The following is a 13,678-nucleotide window of genomic DNA, read 5'->3' as shown; positions in this document are numbered from 1 at the left end:
AGCTAAATGGCAGCATGTGATGGTTAGTGGAAGCGCTGGGAGGTCTGGTTATCAATTCTTCATAAAATAATATGCAAAGAGGAGTTATAAATAGGTAGAAGGAAGGCCATCTGTTTTACAACAAAGTAATTTCTCAAAATATACTTTTACCAAAGGCCAAGAAAACTGGATTAATTCTACCAAACATTTCGCACTGACAAATTTTCATAAAAGCAGCCCCCTGAGCATTGACAAAGCTGTCACAACAGATGTGGGGTTGTATTTTTTCGACCCAAGAAGCACCTTCATCAGACACTCACGCCTGCTTTACACTATTAGGTGTTGTGTAGAAGATCTCGGGCAGCAGATGTAACAGAGGGTCGCCACTAAGGCCTAAGGCCACCGACCCTAATACTGGCTCAGACTGCCACACTTCTGTGATGATGATGATGATCCAAGGAATCGTGCATGTGGGTCAATGAGCGCCTGCCAGGGCTGCACAGAGGTGGGGGTGGCAGGGGAGGGGGACGGAGCACAGGGATCAATACATAATATCTTACAAATTGAATTCGACCTGGATCGACCCAGAGGGCGTGTGTGACCGGCTGAGAACTGTGGACGAGTGCACAGTAAATCCTACTGATCAGTACAGAGGGTAGAGAGGAGGGGGTTGAAGGAGGATGGAAGGAGGGTGGAAGGAGGGTGGAAGGAGGGCGGGGGGCGTCCTCTCGCAGGGGTGTCTGCTCAGGGGAAGGAGGCGTGAAGAGTTGGGTTTAGAGGGGTGATGGAGAGGAGCGAATATGGAGCAGGAGGGGTGATGGAGTGAGGGGAAGAGACAGAGGTAGTATCGGTTTATCACCTCCAGTCAGGGGGTCACTCACTTCTCCCTGTCATTATGTTCAAGAGGCTTTACCCCCAATCTGTCTCTATAATGGTGGGCTTGTTTGGACACAGTCAATTTTATAGTCTCATCTGGGCTCGTCAAATGCCTATTTGTGTCTGCGTGTGAGTTCAGATACAATGGAGGAATAATCTTGTATTTCAAACTAGCTTCATAGCAAAAATTTGACATTTAGCAAAAAATCTTTTTCATTTTCTGGTGGAGACTTAGATGAGAGAATTGATACCGCTATGATGGCCGTTCATTAAATATAAGGCTACAGACGGCAGCTTAGCACATAGACCAGGGCAAACACCTTGCCTGGCTCTGTCCAAAGGTGAATTCCACCTATTAGCATCTATAAAGCTCATGAGACACTATATAACTCATTGTTTAAATCCATACAAAAACCCATGTGTAAAATTAAAAATTACAATTCTGCAGTTTTTGCTGGGTTAACTATTTCTTGGCTAGGAGTAGTTGCCAGGCAACCAACCGATGTTCCAGGTAGTTACTGGTTGCAGCCAGGAAATAGTCTGGTACAGGAGGTTTGACCCCCTGTAAAGCGCCAAATTGCCATCTTTACACTTTTGTTTTTTGTACGGATCAAACTAACAAGATTTCAGGTGTTAGTTAGTGACCTGTAGAGGTGCTGGTAGATGGATTTTGTTTCCTTCAGATTAAGTCAGGCTAGCTGACTCCAGTCTTTGTGCTATAAGCTACTGGGTGTAGCTACATATCAACAATACAGACAGGAGATTGGTATTGATCTTCATCTAAAAGTGAATAAGCGTATTTCTGAAAGTGTCAATCTACTGCTTTTAATGTAAACAATGCATAAACATATGTATGTGATTTATTTTGCTTTACGATTATGTTACCAATATTAGTTTATGATCCATGTTGAACTCTTCTACATGTTTGCGTTCCATCAGCTAATCAAGCATAAAACACTGTTGTAATAAAGGTCTTTGCTCCTTTCCAATTATGTGTAGTTTACACTTAATGATGGTTAAAATTACCCCTTTTCACCTTTTTTAGCTGAAACACGTCTGTGCCCTTTATTTTTTACCAGCAAAAACAACCTAGGTTTCACACTATTATTCAGCAAATTATAATTTTTTTCTCAAAACAAAAACAAGCTTTGGGCACACTGTTCCCCTGCTTTCATTTTTGTAAACGGCAGTTGGTTTTCAGAGAAACCAAAATGAAAGTCAGAGCCAAAAAAGGTAATTCACCTACACGATGTCTGCAGTGCTACACACATTGTCTGATTGTGCACAAGCAAAAGCCGGGGTCAAAGTGAAAAACAATCTGTGCAGCGGAAAAGCTCTCGGTCAATTCTAACCCAGAAGGCCCTTTGGTATCGTCCCGGCTCCGGTGACACGGGGGCTGACGTGTGGGTGTCGCTTACACGGGAGGGTCTGCATACGGCCGGCCTGCTGAGGTTGAGGGCACATTTATTTGAATCTGTCTAATTGACATGTTAGGATCGATGGGGGAACAGAAAGCCTCTCTACAGCGTCCGCCAATACAGAGCCAGTCCCCTGGGCCCCCACACGCTGGGGCCCGCCACCCTATCAGTCACAGCCATAGCACTGAACTAAAAGACACCGCACCCCCTCCAACCCCTCACCACCTCCTCACATCACTAAAACACACACACAGATGGAAAACACACACACACATAGACTGGGAAACACACCAAACAGCCACCTGAGACACACAAATACACACACAGACAATCAAACACACAAAATCCCTATTGATCATCACCCCCCCGTTGTACCAGAGGCCCCACACTGTTTTGGGGGAGGGGGGAGGGAGGGCAGCATAGCAGGAGGGTCCCGGATGATCCACTGATCCCACCATGGACAATTGGATCACACTCAGTGGTATCTACTGGAGGGCTGGTGATGTGTCACTCAGGGTTCCTTTGTTACTGAACAACCCTGTGACACACACACTACATCATTAATGGGGAAATAAAAATGACAATGACTATATTTTACCCAAACACCAATTGCCGACCCTGCCTCCAATATTACTTCATATACAACTAATATCGGCTTTATGTGAAACTTTCTAAACATCATCACAAAGAAATGTTTAGATTTATAGATCTACAGACTGTTCCCTGCCAGTGCAATGTACTTCATTGTCAGATAGAGCATAATTCATATTTTTATGGAAGTGTTTGGGCGACTCTAAAAGCTCTAGGCTAAGGTTAGGGATCATGGTTAAACACTAAAAAGTAATTTCTGTACTTTTTTTATACCTATTACAAAGCACAGGGTTTTGTGACCAGTGTCAGTATGTAAAAATATTTGCTAAAAGTTGAAATAAAATCGTTGTCATTGACTATTTAATATTGAAAAGAAAAGATTTGTTTGCCCCAGCCATCCACACCAATCTACTCGCTATGATCTCAGAAGACGTCATATTTCATGGGGGAAAAAAAAACATTGCCATTGAATGTAATCTAGACTGCACTTACATTTCCTCCGAAACATATTTTGTCAAAGGAAATGAGTTCTACGTGATCATATTTTGTGGTAGATATGGTTGCTGATATGCTGATATACACTTGTCATTGAATTTGTTTTATTTAGCTGTTCAGTAGTTTCTAAGCCCACGGTGTAAATGTACCAAAACTCAATTCTTCTAAGAATTGTTTGCACATTTTTCTGATTTTATTTATTTATTAAACTGTTCAGGTATAGTTTCTATATCCTAACATTGTCGTCTAAATGACATTTCTAAGAATGAATCTCACTGCCAGGAATGTAACTGGAATGTAAATCAATATATTTAACATGTTCAGACCAATTTTAAATATATTGGACCTAAATAATATTATATAGTCAAATCAGGTCACTCACTGACCCAGAAAAAAACACCATATGTAATTTGTATGTAATTGTACAAACAATTGTACAAACAGAAAATTCTGTTTTTACAACCCCCCAAACGATAGGACCTGGCTCTTGCATTTGGTTCACTAAATCTAATATTGAAGCATATACATACAACATAAATCTTCCAAACTTAGTACATTTACAACATAGTACTGTCTTTTGACTACCACTGACCTAACAGAGTAAAATGGTTCCAACAAAAGCATGATAACTGCTGACACCCCAGAATCCTTCTTACTGCCACAGACACAGATGTTTCAACGTATGGCTCTTCTGAGAGATTCACGATCATAAATCATAACCACTGACATCAGACATGGAATAACAATCCTGAGTTTCCATCACTCTGTCTGTGTCTGTGTGTGTGTGCGTGTGCCACGTGCATGTGCAAGAGGCTAATGAGTGGAATACAATTTCTGAGGAGCTTTAAACCCACGAGACACCAGCACCTGTCCCTCTCCTCTTAGAGTATTGTAGGAAAATGGGAATGGTGGGGGGGTTTGAGAAGGTGGGGAACAAATAAAATCTGATGTTTTTCCGTAGGTGTGTGTGTGTAACTGATGCCGAGCCTCTTATACAAACCACACAGGCTCAGAGTGGGTGGTGTTGGGCTCAGGGTTTACCCCAACCCTCTCCTATCTGCATGCATACACACCTCCTCTTAAGCCCCCTATGTTCTTGCACGTGCCTTATTCATCATAAGCGCCCCCACATCAACACACACAGACACACACTTGTATCCCCTTCCCTACCCCCTTTTTAAAAGAGGTTTGTTGTCTATGGATTTAGCCTTGAGGGCTAAACGAAATCTGACCTCCTTTCTTTAAACCTCAATTCTAATATAGGCAGCGGCATTAAGAAGCAACAGCTAATTACAAAGGATAAGGCTGCGGCTAATGAGTAAGGGGCTGTTGTGGAGACGGAGCTGGATGAATTTGTATGGATGCAGAGTAATTAGGCGGCGAGGGGGAGAAAGGCGAGGGAAGGATGAGCCAGGCCGTGAGGGAGTAGTTTTCTTGGCCCAGGACACTTTACTCTTTGACTGACAACCAATCACCTGCTTACATAGTGGGAGCCCATTTTGTTTGCTTGAAATGTTCTTGTTTTCTTTTTATTGAATTCAAAAACAAATTCAGCCTAAATGGGTCAGCAGAGTGACTGATAGAAGCAAAACATATTTAGGCAAGGGAAGAAAGGCTACTTTCAAGGTAGTTCTTCCTATAAATAATTTCAAAACAGAGATAGTTAAAGGAATAATTTAACTGCTTCAGCCCTGAAGGCAGGAAGGGCTATGACATACTCTATTTGAGCCATGACCTACAAATTTGACAGCATGACATGCATGCTTCTGGCATTTTTTTTTTTCCTTTTTTGCTCCATCCCTAATGCATGCCCGCAGTCCTCCTCCATTTCCCAGTTTGCACCATCTCCAACACCCTTCCAGCTGGTGGTGATAATTGCTTTGTTCCGTCGTATTTCGTCCTGTGAAGCCACACGACATAATTTCACAAAATTATCCGATTGCTCCCTCATTTTCTCTATCATTCTGGTAAAGTCCTGTTGGCATCATACTGGTTTGCATTCCCAGCCAAAACTGAGAAGCACAGATTTACTAAACCAGTGGTTGTGTAAACAATAAAACTGCACTCGTTTCACACACCACTAAGCTGTAAACGCGATAATACTAGAGTTTAAAAATGTGTCGCCACCATATTGCTAATTTGGCATTAACACAGAGAATATTTGCATATTCATCAGTCACACTTTTGATAATATGCTATTATTACTGTTAATGCTGTCAGTGGTGCTTTTTAAATCATTGTCCTTGATACTGGTGAACATATGGGGATTTTCCAGCACAATGATTTTCTTGAAAAGACAACACTGGCAAAATAGTTATCGGCTCTCCTGTCATTTTTCTGTAAGCATTTGAAAGTTCCCTGTATCTTTGTTTGCTGTGTGTGTGCTCTGCAGCTGCTGCCTTTTAGTCGTAGAGTACTAGAAATGACGTCAAGACAGTGAGAAAGGCGAGTCTCTCTCCCTCGCTGCTTCAGGTTTCAGTTTGTTACCATGGCAGCAGCTGCCACTTCCTGCCAAAGTGGGTCTTCCTGTGTTCATTCATTCTTGTGTGCACGCTCCAGAGGAGTTACGAAGCGCTGTGTTTACATTACCATATATGGGGTTTTATGAACAATAGGCAGGGCTTCCCCCGAAAGTCAAATAAACACCATTAACGGTATCCACACACACACACAGTTGGTACACACGTGCATGCATAAGCCTCTGCACATACACACACACATAAACTCGCACACAGCACTGTGTCATGCCGCTTATCAGGCGTTTGTAACTTCACCCATTTGCACACAATTATCTCCACTTACAGTTAAATGAAATGTAAATGTGTATGCTACTTGACATGGGATTTCAAGCGACTGCGAAACAAAGGATAAAACATAAGGCAGGTTAGGTTGGGTTGGAGTCTGTTATTTGATCTTAATGTTAATTGCTGTGGCTTTTATACACCACACTACACAGCATGAGAGAAGAAGCCTATTTTTCTGCTGCTAACAAGATAATGTCCAACAAACAACCATTATCACAGCCTTTCTCATTCTCTTAACTTTCTTTCAGTCTCTCTTGCAGCTGAGTTTGTCTCTCTTTTTAAGAGGAGTGTTGAAATTCACCTTTTCTCAGTGGAAACTATGTTAAACCCACGCATACAGCCGGTGTTTCCTCGCTACATGCTCTGCAAGGCAGCAAGAATGATGGGGAAAGACTGAGAGAGCCCCAAGACTGACGAGAGAGAGAGAGAGAGAGAGAGATGGCTGTCAAAAAGTGTTCTTGTTTTTGTGTTTAAGAGGAACTGGGACCTTGGCTCACTCAAAAGGATCTCTGTCCTTCTCTAAACACTGACTCCTGTCCCACATACTTTGGGCTGATTAGCAAGGTCCCTGCCCTGCCTGGCGTCTCGGAGGGAGGAGCAGACAAGATCATGTACGGCTCGGCTCGGCTCAGCTCCCGGATGGAGAAAGGCCAGCTCATTTACATTCAGCACACAAGGCTGCATGCACTCTGTGCGTATCCATGACCTCAGCTGTTTCAGCACCCTATAAAACCATTCCATAACTCATAGTGCCACATTCACTTATGGAGGGGCAATGGGTGGATGGATGGAAGGGTAGCTGGATAAGCAGGGCGAGAGGGATCGAGGAGATGAGCGGGAATGGCGGGGAGGAAGATGCAAAAATGTACATTAATCTGCCTTGCACTCATTCTTTCAAGCTATCTCTCCCTCCCCTCATGCCCTGCCTGCTCTGGCTGCCATGAATACCTGTTGGAGGGCATCCAAACCACTGGCCTGCCCTTTTCATTGAGTGCTTAGTACAAGAAATCACATCGTTTGTACAGGAAGCATGGTCAGCACAGAGCAGCAGCACTACACCTCTCACAATTAACTCAGGCGCAGGCCTAATTAGGCAACAAGGCTGAGGATCTACTGTAGGTAACACTCTGGAGACTCCAAACTGTGCCATGTTATAGATGAGACCAGGTTTGTACTTTGTTAATGTTGGCCTGTCCTGGCCGGTTCAGCGTTTAGAGGTTGCAGTTTGCTGCCATATCAAACTGTACTGTATAATTATATATTGGACAGGGTTGATGTTTGTATTGTCAGGCAATACAATACTCTTTTATGCTGAGATATGCTGTGTGTCATGTTGCTACAGAGGCTGTCAATGGAAAATTAACAGAAAATAACATGAAGGTCACTTCTTACGCCATTCAAGCTACAATCATTTTCATGCAAAGCTCCAAGGTTGTAAAATACACCTCATGCCAACTTGCAAAGATCGTGAATTTGTGATATGGCAGCTCTGTAATTCAGGTCAGTGCATTCATACATGAGACACGGAGAGAGAGAGGGTGAGAGAGAGAACTAGGATGAGGTGAAGGAAGCTCAGCCAATTTCACCCCCACAGCTGCTAAAGGTCACTGGAGCAACTGCTGAAAGGTACCTGATCTTCTTCTCAGAGGAAAAAGAGAGAAAGAGAGAGAGAGAGAGAGGCGGAGGACACCAACAAAAAGAGCATTTGACATATGACAGTTGCCAGAAACCTCCTAAGTGCTAAATCTGTGAGTAACAGCAACACTCCAAGTGCAGATCCTGTGTGTGGACAACCAGCACACTAGGACAGTAGAAAGTTTGAGAGCACCCCAACAATATTAGTACATAGTACAACAGTAATCATTCAGTTATCATGACACAAATAATAATAAACTGTTATTTTATTTCATCTTAAACAATTAGGGTAATTATTTACAGATAACATAAAATTCTATTTTAATTTCAGAAATGGCTGAAAATGAACTAAATAAACCTCAAGGTCCATTTTGTATTCTGGAGCTTTTGATGTTTCTACACTACCATGACAACTGCAGAATAAATTCCATGTAAAATGATCAAAAGCTCCAGAACAGCTAATGAATAGACCTTGAGGTGACATTGTGTTTTCTTCCAAGGTCAAGAATGCACTTTGAAGCTCATTCTTTTACCATAGATTTCTATAAACAGATACAGAACACCCACATCTCTGTCTGATGTCTGGTGTTGTGCCTATTGATGACTGCTTACCACGGTGGAGGAAGGATGTCATCTTGCTACACAGCGAGCTACATCAATGAAGAGAATGACAGAATATGGGGACAGAAATGGCAGCTAGTGTGGATGAGATAAATGCAACTGTCCATGTTAATCTAAGTTAAAGCGTATTGTATATTTTTTGATCGTTCTGAACAACATTAGGTTAACTGCCTGTGGCAAACGCTGCCCAGCTTTCACATCAACTGACAATGATGTCAGCGGAAATTATACATCACTCGCTTCTGATTGGTTGGCGCCAAACTAAACAAATATCAAGAATATATACAAGAAGTCAGCTATGAGCACAATTTCAGGTTGCATGAATGAAGTGAACCAAAATGGGAATTCAGTGTCAAGGTAACCATTACTCAGATCACAAGGTAAAATAATTAATTGTTGTCACATTTACTGAATATGTTTTATATGGTGATATGCTTTTACCTGCCAGCTTCCTCGACAGAAACCAACAAAAAAAATCAAGATTGGCACACATTTGGCTTGAAGCACAAGGTTTGTATTGTAATAATTGAACCATACAGTCATACTACAGGAATAGAGGCACAGCACAGGTACAGTATATGCCTGATTAGTGATCCGTTTTAACTGTGCATTATGGTTGTCTGTGATTGGTGACGGGAACTCTACTCACTGTATGTAATACCTTGACATTTAAAATTCCCACTCAGAAGTCTTAGTCTTATAAAAATAAATGACTGTACATTTGGTGAGAGAAAAGTCTCTCAGCTCCAGGAGCTGGTTTTGTTGCTAAGCAGCTTGATCCATTTTCTAATACTGCACGCTCTTAGTCTCCACAGAGATGATTTCCACTTCTTTTGCTCCCAGCTCAGCACTGTTTGATTAGTGAGTGCCAAGTGTCTGGGTGGGTGTACGCATCCTGTTTACCCAGTTTCCAGGGTTTATTTTAACCATGACCTCTGCGCCACTTCCCCCCGGGTCAGGGGGTCAAGCTCCGAGGTCGACTCCACACCGATGGGGATAGACAGCTGAGCACCTTTGAGTGTAATGTGTGCATGTGTGTGTTCACTTGTCCTGCAGTGGCCCAGTAATGGCCTGTTCAGGGTGTCACAGAGGAATAGTGTGAGCATGTGTGTGTGTGTGTGTGTGTGTGTGTGTGTGTGTGTGTGTGTGTGTGTGTGTGTGTGTGTGTGTGAAGCCTGAAAAAGATATCAAAGGTTCTCTTCACAGCCTCACAGCTGCATAAATATCCATCAGGTAATGTTTCAAACAGAAAGCCATTCTTCTCTTTCAACTGTGCAGGGAACAAACAAAAATAGACAAAAGACAACAAGGTCCCTGCTGACCATGCGAACAGCCCTGGGTCTTACAGAGGCGGAGGCTGCAAGGCCGAGCTCTGATGTTTATGCCCTGAACTGAAGAAAATGCTTCTTCAGTGTGTTCTCTTCATTACTCTCTTGTGCAGATGGGACTTTCATTAGAGCAAAGAGGTTGTTTGTTGTCCTTATGTAAAATGATAGAAGCATGTACTTAAATAAGAGACCAAACTACATGAAAACAAAATGAAGAAAGAGAAGAAAGGATGAGGTTTAAACAACAAGATCAGAAAATTAAAAGCAAGTTTCCTTGAATTTTACACTTATAATGGCTATATCTCCTGTTGTTGTGTATGATATGAGTGATTTTCTTCAGCAAAGAAAAGCTAGCCTACTAATGGCAGTCGGTTAGCTTAGTTTTTGTACTTCACTTTTTGATACAGCCTGTTTCCAGTCTAAGCTTAGTCAGTGTAGCTTCTTATTTACCTTACAGTTATGAGAAGGGTTTCGATTTTATCATATGACTCTTGGCAAGAAAGAGAACAAGAGTACTTTAACATACAGCACTTAAGTCTTTCATTAAATTAGCAACAGGTAAAATCACATAAAGCCGAGGGTTTCCTTTAAAAGGTCATCTGTTTTTGCGATCTGAGGTGGCACTATGTTTTTCTCACATATTGGAACACACAGTTTTGCAATAAATACATCCATTTTTCTACTTCTTTCAAAAAACACCTTGATTATCTTTCAGTGGTTTTGAACCAGCGCATGCAAGTACCTACAGACAACGCACACACAAATGCAGATATGTGCACATACATGCTATGAACTTTCATTATTACTGAGGGTATACGATACTTGCCTTTGTGCACTCTGACATCCTGGAATATTTTCCGTTATGCTTGTGTGTGTGTATGTGTGTGTGTGTGCGTGTGTGTGTATGTGTGTGTGAACTGTGTATGTGTGTTTTTAAGTGATGGGAGGATACAGCTGAGTGTGTCTTATCTTAGATCACACAACAACGTGTGAAACCCCAGCTCTGCGGAACTCCTCTCGATCCCAGAGCCACAGGGTTTCAGTTTGCGGTGGCAGCTGAGCCTCTCTCTCTCTCTCTCTCCCCCCCCTCTCTGTCTGTCTGCCTGCCTCTCTCACACTCTTTCTGTTCTATTCTGTCTCTAAAGACAGTTACATCCACAGACAGCAAGCTTGCAGAAAGCAGACGATGAGTGTGGAGGCTGAGACTGACAGTCAGATGCATTCAGAAATAGGCAGTGACTTCTCAGAAGAGGCTCTTGATAGTTGCAGTATGACTGGAAGTTTTGAGAATGTATCAGTGTTCTGCTGCACCTCTTGGTCATGTATATCCAGTAAAAACTAAAGCTGTAAACCATAAAAAAAAGCTGAGACTCACAATCACCATACGTATAAGTACAGTCTGTTAGGTACACCTGCAATATTCACTGTAAATATGTGTCAACACTCACTTGTGGTTTGTTTTTTGTTTGAGTCTCACCTAACTGACAAATGGAGGAGAAACCTTCTCATCAAACCAACATGCTGGCATTTTAAAGTCAGTTTGTTTTTTTTCCTTTTTTTTTTTTGCCATATTTTGTTTTCAGCTCATACATTGTAGAAATTAAGAGAAAAGTTTACATGAGCAAATTACATGAAAAACACCAAACCCAATACTGAATTGTTAACTATTGCCAATGTTTGCCTAAAAACAGCCACACTGTTGCAATGGGTGACATGTTCCTTCATTACCATAAACATGGGCACTGTAGTTTATGTAATAACTTGTGCGCTAAGACCCAACTGTCACTCTATTTATCTTTTTTTTTTATTGGTTTTGGTTATACAAATAATAAATAGCTCCAAGATCTTATCTGCGGTTTAATACTGGCAAGATAATTTAGAAAATATAACAAACACCTACGTCATAAATGTGAGATAATACTGTCCGGTTACTATAAATTAATATACACCTTCCAGCCAGTCGAGAATTCTTGCTAACGTACATTCTCACTAAAGTACCAAATCCGTATTAAATCCGCAGCTGAAAGTAGTCCCCAACAATTGCATTATATACTCCTGTTTGAGTAATGTTTGCTCAACCTTGCAGTGTCCATGTGTCTTAAAAGAACTGATCCTTTTTTCAAAATAAAACTTTTTATTTGTTACTCGTTTTTAAAGGTTTGTGTCTGCAGTAGAAATAAACAGAGCAACAGATAGAGTAGGAAAGTCAGAAATAGTTCCATTCCATTTGTAAAATAAAAATGTTTGTGTGTGTGTGTGTTTTTTTAGGCCATTTACATTTAAACTTCATGTTTCAGTCCATGTCTGTTTTGAGATTTCACTTCAGATTTGCTTGTGTGCTTTGTGGTGACTGTGGACAGAAGCTGCTAGCCAACATTATACCAGGTTGAATAACAAAGCGACAGATGTTTTGGTTTACCTAGCTGATAAAATAGCTTACATTGCTCCATATTTAGCTCCTCTATCTATCCCTGTGGTTTCAGGGAAATGCATGACCATTGGCTAATCAATGAATGAGCCCTCATCGATATTCCCCCCTTTCATCAGGCTTCCCTTATCAAACTCTGCTGGCCCTGCGTTCACCACAGGCCACGGACAGAGCGGAGGTGTGTTTGCTTATGTGCAGAAGGCCACTGTGTAGGAGGCTTTCATTACCAGAATCATCTCTGTAGAAAGAGGAAGGGAGGCCAGGCATGAGAAAAGGCCGGGGGAACATATTTCTAGTCCATGGCCATTATCAGAATGAAGGTGTAAACAGCACAAGGCATCTGGCTGGAACACATGGCTTTTTAATGTGGAATTACCTGCAATTTGTGTGTTGAATCTCAGAGATGAAAGTCATTCGAGGCTCTTTGCTAAATGGCTTCACATATATATGTTTCTTTAGTGGCAGCTTGCTTAGGAACAAACAAAATATGTTTGAACTGAATACATCATTTTTGGTTTTGCCTTGTAAAATGATGTGTAATATGCCAGTCTATCTATACACACTGCGAAGTGCAGGAGCAGTAGTCTGTCATCATGCTATGTTGCAGCTTCTCACAGTGTGTATATGCCGTGTTATTTTTTGCCCCGCCAGAGCCATGCTTTGACATACAGTAGGTTTGCCCTTTCATGTTCAATCCTCTTTCAGCTATTTCTTGATGCTCCAAGTCAAGCTCTGTTCTCAGCAAAAGCGGGGCGCTACAAGTGCTGCTTCAAAACACCTTTTGCTGTGAGTACATGTGTCAGGAAGCGGGCTGCACATGAGGCACGGCTCATTCTCCTTCTCCAATCTGTCACTCTACTTCCATATTCTGTCTCATCTTTAGCCGGGCTGCACTCACAGATGTGGAGAACATTTCTGTTGGCTCTCTCACTGAACCGCCCCTACCTCCTCTTCCTTCCCACCCCCCCCTTCACATCCTTCCACCCACACACACAGAAACCCTTGGTCCCTGGGTCTTTTCTGTAACATTTTGCAGGTTAACCAAAAGTCTAAACTGCTGTTGTTGGTTAAAAACTGCACCTGAACTTCTGTGCAGATGTATTATATAGAAAAAACTAAAACATGAAAAGATTTGATTGGACTCAGATCAGATCAGTATTAGCAACAAAAAAAAATCTGGATCAGACCACCCATATTTCGACTGAGCTCTTTGATTTTCCAACTAAAATTGGTAATGGCAGTAAGTTCATACTTCTGTCTTAGCTGTTACCTGAACCTCTTGGGCCCCTGGTCCTCTACCCGGTAGGTCCATACATGAATCCCTTTATATGCTCTGACCACCCCTCTGCCAACTGAGATAGTTCAGTCCAATCATCGATTACATTAGCTTTTGATATATTGTAAGGCAATATTTTATCAATGCAATTCCAAGCTTCTCTTGTTTTTCATATGCCACTCATATCATGTAACCTCATGAAATAGATTCGCACATGAAATATTAGA

The sequence above is a fragment of the Dicentrarchus labrax genome, unplaced genomic scaffold (assembly GCF_905237075.1).
Source record: "Dicentrarchus labrax unplaced genomic scaffold, dlabrax2021, whole genome shotgun sequence".
In the NCBI taxonomy this organism is placed as follows: domain Eukaryota; kingdom Metazoa; phylum Chordata; class Actinopteri; family Moronidae; genus Dicentrarchus; species Dicentrarchus labrax.
Note: the sequence above shows the minus strand (reverse complement) of the source record.